Raw genomic sequence first — 9091 nt, forward strand, 5'->3', positions numbered from 1 at the left:
CACTCCCTCTGGGGCACCTGGCATTGGCCACTGTCGGTAGACAGGATACCAGGCTAGATGGACCTTTGGTCTGACTCGGTATGGCCGTTCTTATGTTCATATGTCCATGTGCCTTCCACGTGCATTTGGAGCACTAAAGATGGGGTTTTGGGGGATGGGGAGTGAGATTTATACTAAAGTGAAATAAAAATAGGAGAAACAGTTTGATCCCCACTGCAGGTGTAAACGCAGATTGCTGTGGTGAACAAGGTGGTCATGTTTGAGGGGAGAGCCCAGGGCTGGGGGGGGGGGCAGCCAAATTTTTTTTTGCTTGGGGCGGCAAAAAGCTTGGAGCCGGCCCTGCCTATTCCCTTTCCCAATAAAGTGCTCTTGGTTTTAAACCCTTGGATTCAGTGCTGGGTGGGGAGAGAAAGTGTTGCCCAACAGGGCACCCAGGGTGGTACATGTAGTTTCCCAGGTTTCTGGATGATGATGTTTAACTTTTCAGAAGGAACTCCTAGAAAATTGAACTGGGCCCTTTTTGCTGATGGCAGCACCTGGCAGAAGGGTTACCTATGTAAGCAGGGTTTGCATGAGCTCACCTCTGATGTCAGTGATGAGCTGGGGAAGAGACTTCAGGACCAGACTGTTTGCGTAGACATGCCCACTCTGCCTAGGTGCATAGCAGGTGGCTGGTATGTGGATTTTGTGTAAAGAGTCCTGAGGCTGTTTGACTTACTTGCCTCTTGGTAGGGGTTGGCAACAGAAATCCTTAAACTGAAGCATGAGTCTTTTCTTGCACTTGGTGATTTCTAAAGCTGACATCAGGCTGGGCAAAGCTAGGAGCCGAGAGCTAGAATTTGTGTGGGAATGGTGGCCAGGGACACTGTGTTTCCTGTGAGGTTCCCCACAACTTGCTCAAATCTGTAAACGCTGGGTTAAGTGGCGCAACCTCAGAACATCATGTTGTGGGAGCAGGGAGCAACAGCAGGGGCTAGTGGCAGTAGAGGAAGAGTGGCAAAGCGGTGGCAGCTTGAGTCAGTTGCAGAGGCAGCAGCAGAGGAATTGCTTCATTCCCCCAGCCCCACTCCCTGGGGTGGGAGATGAATCCTGTGAACGCACCTCTGGGTCTTGGCTAACCAAGGACAACCAACAGTGAGTGGGGTGCACGGGCGGGAGAGGCCAGTGATGTGGAAGGGGACATTCATTTTGTCAGACTTTCACACTGGCTAGGTGGGAACAGAGGCAAAGGACATTGCCCAATGCACTGTGAGGGCTGTTTGCTTCTGGTCACATGCTTTGGAATGTGGTCATGGAGTTTTCCCAAATTAATGCTGGTTCCCTTTCTCTTTTATTAATGGTTTGACTAGGGTGACCAGATGTCCTGATTTTATAGGGACAGTCCTGATTTTTGGGTCTTTTTCTTATATAGGCTCCTATTACCCCCCAGCCCCATCCCGATTTTTCACACTTGCTATCTGGTCACCCTAGGTTTGACTTTGTTATACATAGATTCAGGGCTTCTGAGTAGGGAAATGTTGCCACTTAGAGGTGCCAGGATTGGTGATAGGTTTTACCAGATTACTGGGTGTGGGCTTGAGACAGTTCTATTTCGCAGATAAGCACAGCGAGACTGGGTCAGACCAATGGTGCATCTAGCCCAGTATCCTGTCTTCAGACAGTGGCCAATGCCAGGTGCGTCAGAGGGAATGAACAGAACAGGTAACCATCAAGTGATCCACCCCATCATCCAGTCCCAGCTTCTGGCAGTCAGAGGCTCAGGTTTTTCATCCCTGACCATCCTGGCTAAAAGCCATTGATGGACCTGTCCTCCATAAACTTATCTACTTTTTTTAACCCTATTATAGTCTTGGCCATCACAACATCCTCTGGCAAAGAGTTCCACGGACAGACTGTGTGTTGTGTGAAGAAATACTTCCTTCTGTTCATTTAAAACCTGCTGCATAGTCATTTAATTGGGTGACCCCAAGTTCTTTGTTATGTGAAGGAGTCAATAACGTTTCCTGATTCACTTTCTCCACACAAGTCATGATTTTACAGACCTCTGTCATATCCCCACTTAATTGCCTCTTTTCCAAGCTGAACAGTCAGTGTTTTTAATCTCTCTCCACATGCAAGCTGTTCCATTCCTCTAATCACTTATGTTGCCCTTCTCTGTACCTTTTCCAAGTCTAATATATCTTTTTTGAAATGGGGAGACCAGATCTGCATGTAGTATTCAAGGCATATGCGTACCATGGATGTATATAGTAGCATTACAAGTTTTTCTGCTTTTGCTGTTTCACCAGTTAGACTATTTGCTATTTGAATAGCTGAGGCTAGAGTTAAATCTCTCTTCAATTGTATCTGCTGTGAAAAGTTTTTCTCTGTTACCCCAATAACCAGCCAGCCTCTGATATTTTCAATTCAATTCAAAATCACAGTTTTTAGCCAATGTATGCAGAGCTCTTATAAAACGTTCAACATTTCCCCTGGTTCTTGGATTCTCGGGTGAAAACATGTTTTTCATAAACTGCATCTCTGTGGAGTATAAAGAATGTATCGTATTTTTGGGGATACATTTTTGGGGATAAAGTCAAAGGGTTTAAAAATCAAGGCTTTGCTTCCTTCCCAACAGCGTACGTTAAAGAAGATACCTGCATGTTTCCAGTTGCTTTGTGGAGTTTGTTTGCAATTCAAAATCTTGCAAAATACTGCTTCCAGTCTGTCCATTCTGAAGGTTTGCAAAAGCTCAAGTGCTTTGGGACACTGAAAAGTGTCATTTGATGAGATCCTGCTACCTTGGTTGCTATTTGACTTGTGTTTCTCTTCCTAGTTTACTCCTAGACACCATGTCATGCTCCTGTCCCAGATATGGACTGGCTACAGAGTTTGCTTATTCATACTAGATGTGTTCATCATAAGATCTGTTAATGCTCCGCCAAGTATGGCTAAGATTACTTAAATATGGTGCTTTTACATACAGTGCCCCCTGATGGCTGGACAGTACAATGCAGTTTAGCATTCCATTGCCGCAGTTATTTTAGCCTAACCAACCCAGTTTCTTCTAGTGGTGATTTGCTGATCTTTTTATAAAGTTTAATATTACAGGCTGAGTTGCACTTTTCTGACCTGGCTTGGTACCTTAAATAAGCCTGACCTCTCATCACTGAAGACTTTTGCTAGGAGCCTTGAGCCTGCAAGGGCAGAGATTCCAGGCAACAGGTGGGAGAATTCCAGAAGACCCCAGAGAGCCATGAGGGGCCATGTGCCCTTCATGCCATAAGTTGTGTAGGGTGCAAGCTGGCTGCTGTAGTCGGGCACTTGTGAAAACAAAGTGTAACTGGGAGGGTGCAAAGCCAGAGCATGAATACAGCGGGGCTGATGTAAGTGGGGTTGGTCCTGCTTTGAGCAGGGGATTGGACTGGGTGACCCTTTGAGGTCTCTTCCAATGCTAATCTTCTATGATTATATGAAAAAACAGCCAGCCCACTCCCTGCATTACTGCTCTTGAGACAGGGCATCTCTGCCTAGTGTCTGATACTCCCCGCGCTGTCCCAGGGCTTGAGAAAGGGGAGGAGGGAGAAGGCAGAATCCTGTGCTGAAGCCCCACAGAGGCTGGCACAGCCTTTCAGTGGCTGAGGACAAATATTGATCTAGGGTAATAATAATCATTTGCTTCTGACTCACTGGCTCTGTACACAGAAGTACACAGAACAATCACCATTGTTCATTTTAAGAGCTGGGATCCTGCCTCTTCTCCAAATAATGCATGTGTCACAAGGATGGGAGCGTGTCCAAAGCACTCAGCACCCTCCCCCTGCTCCCCAGCTTAGAGGGACAGCATGTCCTCACCCTTCCCAGGTGCCTCAGGCAGGAGAAGTGGCCTTCTGGGAAGCTCAGCCATGCAATTAGCATTTGAAATCCTTGTGCACAGCACTGCACAGAACACCCTGTGACCCGACAGGAAACTCTCCAGGAATGGGATTGCTGTGCACCCAAGGCCAGCACTTTTAAGGCAAATAGAGGGAAAAGAGCTTTTGCCTTACTCCAGGCAGCTGGCCTGCACACACTGCCTAGCCTGCAAAATAACACAGGACCAGATGTTCTGCAGCAAACTGATAATAGGAACTACTCCCATGGCAGTGGGCTCCTTATGCCAAATGATACATTGTGCTTACCGCACTAATGCGTCTGCGCATGGATGCAGCATTGCCAGCTGGGCCCCACAAATCCAAAAATCATGCATCAGAACCCAAAAAGTCATGAGACTGAACAAAGCAGCAGTTATTTGGGGGGTTGTGAGATGGTTTCTGAGCTCCCCCTGAAGTCCCCAGAGTATGTGCGGGACAATTAGTGTTGAGAATTCATCCTAAACTGCACATCAAATCAATTTTTTTAAAAGAAAAAGGAAAATTCATCATTAGCCATCTAATGTGCCAACAGTAACTGACCTCAGGGTCAGCTGACCCAGTGCTGCATGGGCCTGTCAGCTGGGGCCAGGCTGCAGCAGAGCAGCTCAGTGCCCTGGGCCATTCCCTACCCTTCCACCCTGTGCAGAAGAGGTTAAAGCCAGGCCTCTGTCCACTGCCTGGATCGTGTCACCGCCGTCTCTCACTCCCTGACCACAGCTCCAGCCCTGCCCGCATCTCTGCCCACCGCCCAGCGTGCTACCTGCAACCTGCCGTTGTGCTCCTTCCATGCTCTCCATCTGCCTGGAACTCCCTCCTCCTCCCAGCGTGCCCAGCACCCAGCCTCTCTCTCCAGCCCACTCCTCCAAAGAACGTGGCACATCCTCTAAGGGAGTCTCTCCCTCTGGCTCCCCTGTGCATCTGTGTTGGCTGGCTCTGTCAACCAGGGCCCACTCGGAGCAGAAGCCATGTCTCTTGCTGGGGCCTGCACAAGCCCGAACCATCATGCTAGCAGACATTAGCTGGTCGAGGTAAACCAGAACCCAAAAAGGCTCCTCCACAGCCATTACCACAACCTGCTAAGTCATGTGATTTGCACCAAGCCCTGTCTTCATGAGGATTTCACTGCGTGTTAGTGGCCTTGCAAGAGGTGACACTAAGATGCCCCTTTTCTCCTTGTGAAGATGCACCCATAGAGCAACAGCAGGGTGAAGCATTAGTGAGGTGTGTAGCTCCTCCAGGGCGGTGGCTGACAGTAGCTCTGTGTATGTCTGGGCTTTTTTGTCACCTCTGGCTAAAGATTTACTCCCTCTCTGGGCCTGATTCTCCTCCTCCTTCTCTCAGTTCCACATCAGTGAGGTCTACTGGCTTCAGTGATGTAACACCTGCCTTACACCAGCGTAAGTGACCTGGAGCCTGCTGTCCCTGGAGAGCCATGCTGAGCTGGGAGCGTTCTGCATCCATGTTGGGCAGAGGAGACTCAGGCCTCAGGCAGACCCATGAAGGATGAGTGGGCGTGTGACAGGAGCGCACTATGGCTGTATCGCCATACACGTTTACCAGATAAAGTGCCAGGGGATGGCACTACAGAGCACAGAGCACAGTTCTTGGGTGTCATGGGACCAATAAAACATGCTGTGCCCTGTAGCAGGGGTACTCTGTGCAGCTCTTTCCCTGGGGCTCTGAACAGGAGCTCTGCCCTGGTGCCTGAGTAGCAGCCAACTTCTCACCTGGTTTCGTGAGCCAAGTTTACCAGAGCTTGTCCAGCTATGCCTGCAAGGTGAGGAGTGAAAGAAAGCGTGACCTGCCCCATTCAGGCCCATCCCCTCCTGTGGCAAGAGCCGGCCATGCAGTTAGTCTTTCTATTCTTATTGCCTCCTACGCTCTCCTACCCTTAACCCAGCCTGACAGAGCGAGCCTGGGGCTGCCCAGTTCCTTCCCAGGCTGCAGACAGACGGATGCTGTCAAGGAAGGCGGATGTCTCGCTGGGAGCCGGTGCGACTGGAAAAGCTTGGCCCTGAGCAGGACAAGAGAATTATTGTCCTGATGCTGCTGTTAAACAGCAAATATTTTGTTATCTAGTTATGTAGCTAGAGCTCAGCTGCTCCTCATGGCCTGCACAGTTTCCTCAGCCTCCTAACTTACCTGATGAAAAATCCTGCTGTGTCTTCTCCTGCCCATTCTCCTTTCATACCGATGGACTGGGATTATAATTGGATCTTGACATTCAAAAGGCATTCTAATGCTGACGGGGCAGTTAGGTGGATCTCCCTTGTGTCACCATGGTAAGCATGAATGGGGCAATTGTCTGTGATGTGTCACATGGTTTGTACCACACCAGCGTTACAATAAAACACAATTTGATGTTCCATTTGTGGAGGAGATGTCACACCTTCATGCGTTGTCCAAATGTGTCTGAGTGCCATGCGCTGCCTATGGGGAAGTGTACCGAGGCGGTGGGATACCCCACAGCCCCGCTGAGGGATGAGCCTCCCCTAGCACCAACATGGGCGGAGCCAGTGAATCCTGCTCCCGTTCCCCCAGAGGTCATGGTGCAGGACAGGAAGTAGAAAAGCCCCGCTGCAAAACTCAGTTGAAAGCCAGCCGTCGGAGAGGCCAGATGCCTGTGGCCTAGCTCCGGGTTGGGGGATGCCTGCAGGCCGTGGCTGACCCGACGACTGGCCAGGCCATCTGAGCCAAGCCTACCCCTCGCCCAGCTCCCCCGAGGAGCAGCCGCGCCTACCCCTCGCCCAGCTCCCCGAGGAGCAGCCGCGCCTAACCCTCGCCCAGCTCCCCCGAGGAGCAGCCGCGCCTACCCCTCGCCCAGTTGCCCCGAGGAGCAGCCGCGCCTACCCCTCGCCCAGCTCCCCGAGGAGCAGCCGCGCCTACCCCTCGCCCAGTTGCCCCGAGGAGCAGCCGCGCCTCCCCCTCGCCCAGCTGCCCCGAGGAGCAGCCGCGCCTCCCCCTCGCCCAGCTGCCCCGAGGAGCAGCCGCGCCTACCCCTCGCCCAGCTGCCCCGAGGAGCAGCCGCGCCTACCCCTCGCCCAGCTGCCCCGAGGAGCAGCCGCGCCTACCCCTCGCCCAGCTGCCCCGAGGAGCAGCCGCGCCTACCCCTCGCCCAGCTCCCCTGAGGAGCAGCCGCGCCTACCCCTCGCCCAGCTGCCCCGAGGAGCAGCCGCGCCTACCCCTCGCCCAGCTGCCCCGAGGAGCAGCCGCGCCTACCCCTCGCCCAGCTCCCCCGAGGAGCAGCCGCGCCTACCCCTCGCCCAGCTCCCCCGAGGAGCAGCCGCGCCTACCCCTCGCCCAGCTGCCCCGAGGAGCAGCCGCGCCTACCCCTCGCCCAGCTGCCCCGAGGAGCAGCCGCGCCTACCCCTCGCCCAGCTCCCCGAGGAGCAGCCGCGCCTACCCCTCGCCCAGCTGCCCCGAGGAGCAGCCGCGCCTACCCCTCGCCCAGCTCCCCGAGGAGCAGCCGCGCCCTACCCCTCGCCCAGCTCCCCCGAGGAGCAGCCGCGCCTACCCCTCGCCCAGCTCCCCCGAGGAGCGGCCGCGCCTACCCCTCGCCCAGCTCCCCGAGGAGCGGCCGCGCCTACCCCTCGCCCAGCTCCCCCGAGGAGCGGCCGCGCCTACCCCTCGCCCAGCTGCCCCGAGGAGCGGCCGCGCCTACCCCTCGCCCAGCTGCCCGAGGAGCGGCCGCGCCTACCCCTCGCCCAGCTCCCCGAGGAGCGGCCGCGCCTACCCCTCGCCCAGCTCCCCCGAGGAGCGGCCGCGCCTACCCCTCGCCCAGCTGCCCGAGGAGCGGCCGCGCCTACCCCTCGCCCAGCTCCCCCGAGGAGCGGCCGCGCCTACCCCTCGCCCAGCTCCCCCGAGGAGCGGCCGCGCCTACCCCTCGCCCAGCTGCCCCGAGGAGCGGCCGCGCCTACCCCTCGCCCAGCTGCCCCGAGGAGCGGCCGCGCCTACCCCTCGCCCAGCTGCCCCGAGGAGCGGCCGCGCCTACCCCTCGCCCAGCTCCCCCGAGGAGCGGCCGCGCCTACCCCTCGCCCAGCTGCCCCGAGGAGCGGCCGCGCCTCCCCCTCGCCCAGCTCCCCGAGGAGCGGCCGCGCCTCCCCCTCGCCCAGCTCCTCCGAGGAGCGGCCGCGCCTCCCCCTCGCCCAGCTCCTCCGAGGAGCGGCCGCGCCTACCCCTCGCCCAGCTGCCCCGAGGAGCAGCCGCGCCTCCCCCTCGCCCAGCTCCTCCGAGGAGCAGCCGCGCCTACCCCTCGCCCAGCTGCCCCGAGGAGCAGCCGCGCCTACCCCTCGCCCAGCTGCCCCGAGGAGCAGCCGCGCCTACCCCTCGCCCAGCTGCCCCGAGGAGCGGCCGCGCCTACCCCTCGCCCAGCTGCCCCGAGGAGCGGCCGCGCCTACCCCTCGCCCAGCTGCCCCGAGGAGCGGCCGCGCCTACCCCTCGCCCAGCTCCCCCGAGGAGCGGCCGCGCCTACCCCTCGCCCAGCTCCCCCGAGGAGCGGCCGCGCCTACCCCTCGCCCAGCTCCCCCGAGGAGCGGCCGCGCCTACCCCTCGCCCAGCTCCCCGAGGAGCGGCCGCGCCTCCCCCTCGCCCAGCTCCTCCGAGGAGCGGCCGCGCCTCCCCCTCGCCCAGCTCCTCCGAGGAGCGGCCGCGCCTACCCCTCGCCCAGCTGCCCCGAGGAGCAGCCGCGCCTCCCCCTCGCCCAGCTCCTCCGAGGAGCAGCCGCGCCTACCCCTCGCCCAGCTGCCCCGAGGAGCAGCCGCGCCTACCCTCGCCCAGCTGCCCCGAGGAGCAGCCGCGCCTACCCCTCGCCCAGCTGCCCCGAGGAGCAGCCGCGCCTACCCCTCGCCCAGCTGCCCCGAGGAGCAGCCGCGCCTACCCCTCGCCCAGCTGCCCCGAGGAGCAGCCGCGCCTACCCCTCGCCCAGCTGCCCCGAGGAGCGGCCGCGCCTACCCCTCGCCCAGCTCCCCCGAGGAGCGGCCGCGCCTACCCCTCGCCCAGCTGCCCCGAGGAGCAGCCGCGCCTGCCCCTCGCCCAGCTCCCCGAGGAGCAGCCGCGCCTCCCCCTCGCCCAGCTCCCCGAGGAGCAGCCGCGCCTACCCTTCGCCCAGCTGCCCCGAGGAGCAGCCGCGCCTACCCCTCGCCCAGCTGCCCCGAGGAGCAGCCGCGCCTACCCCTCGCCCAGCTGCCCCGAGGAACTGA

Source organism: Gopherus evgoodei, chromosome 12, assembly GCF_007399415.2.
Source record: "Gopherus evgoodei ecotype Sinaloan lineage chromosome 12, rGopEvg1_v1.p, whole genome shotgun sequence".
NCBI classification, from domain to species: Eukaryota; Metazoa; Chordata; order Testudines; family Testudinidae; genus Gopherus; species Gopherus evgoodei.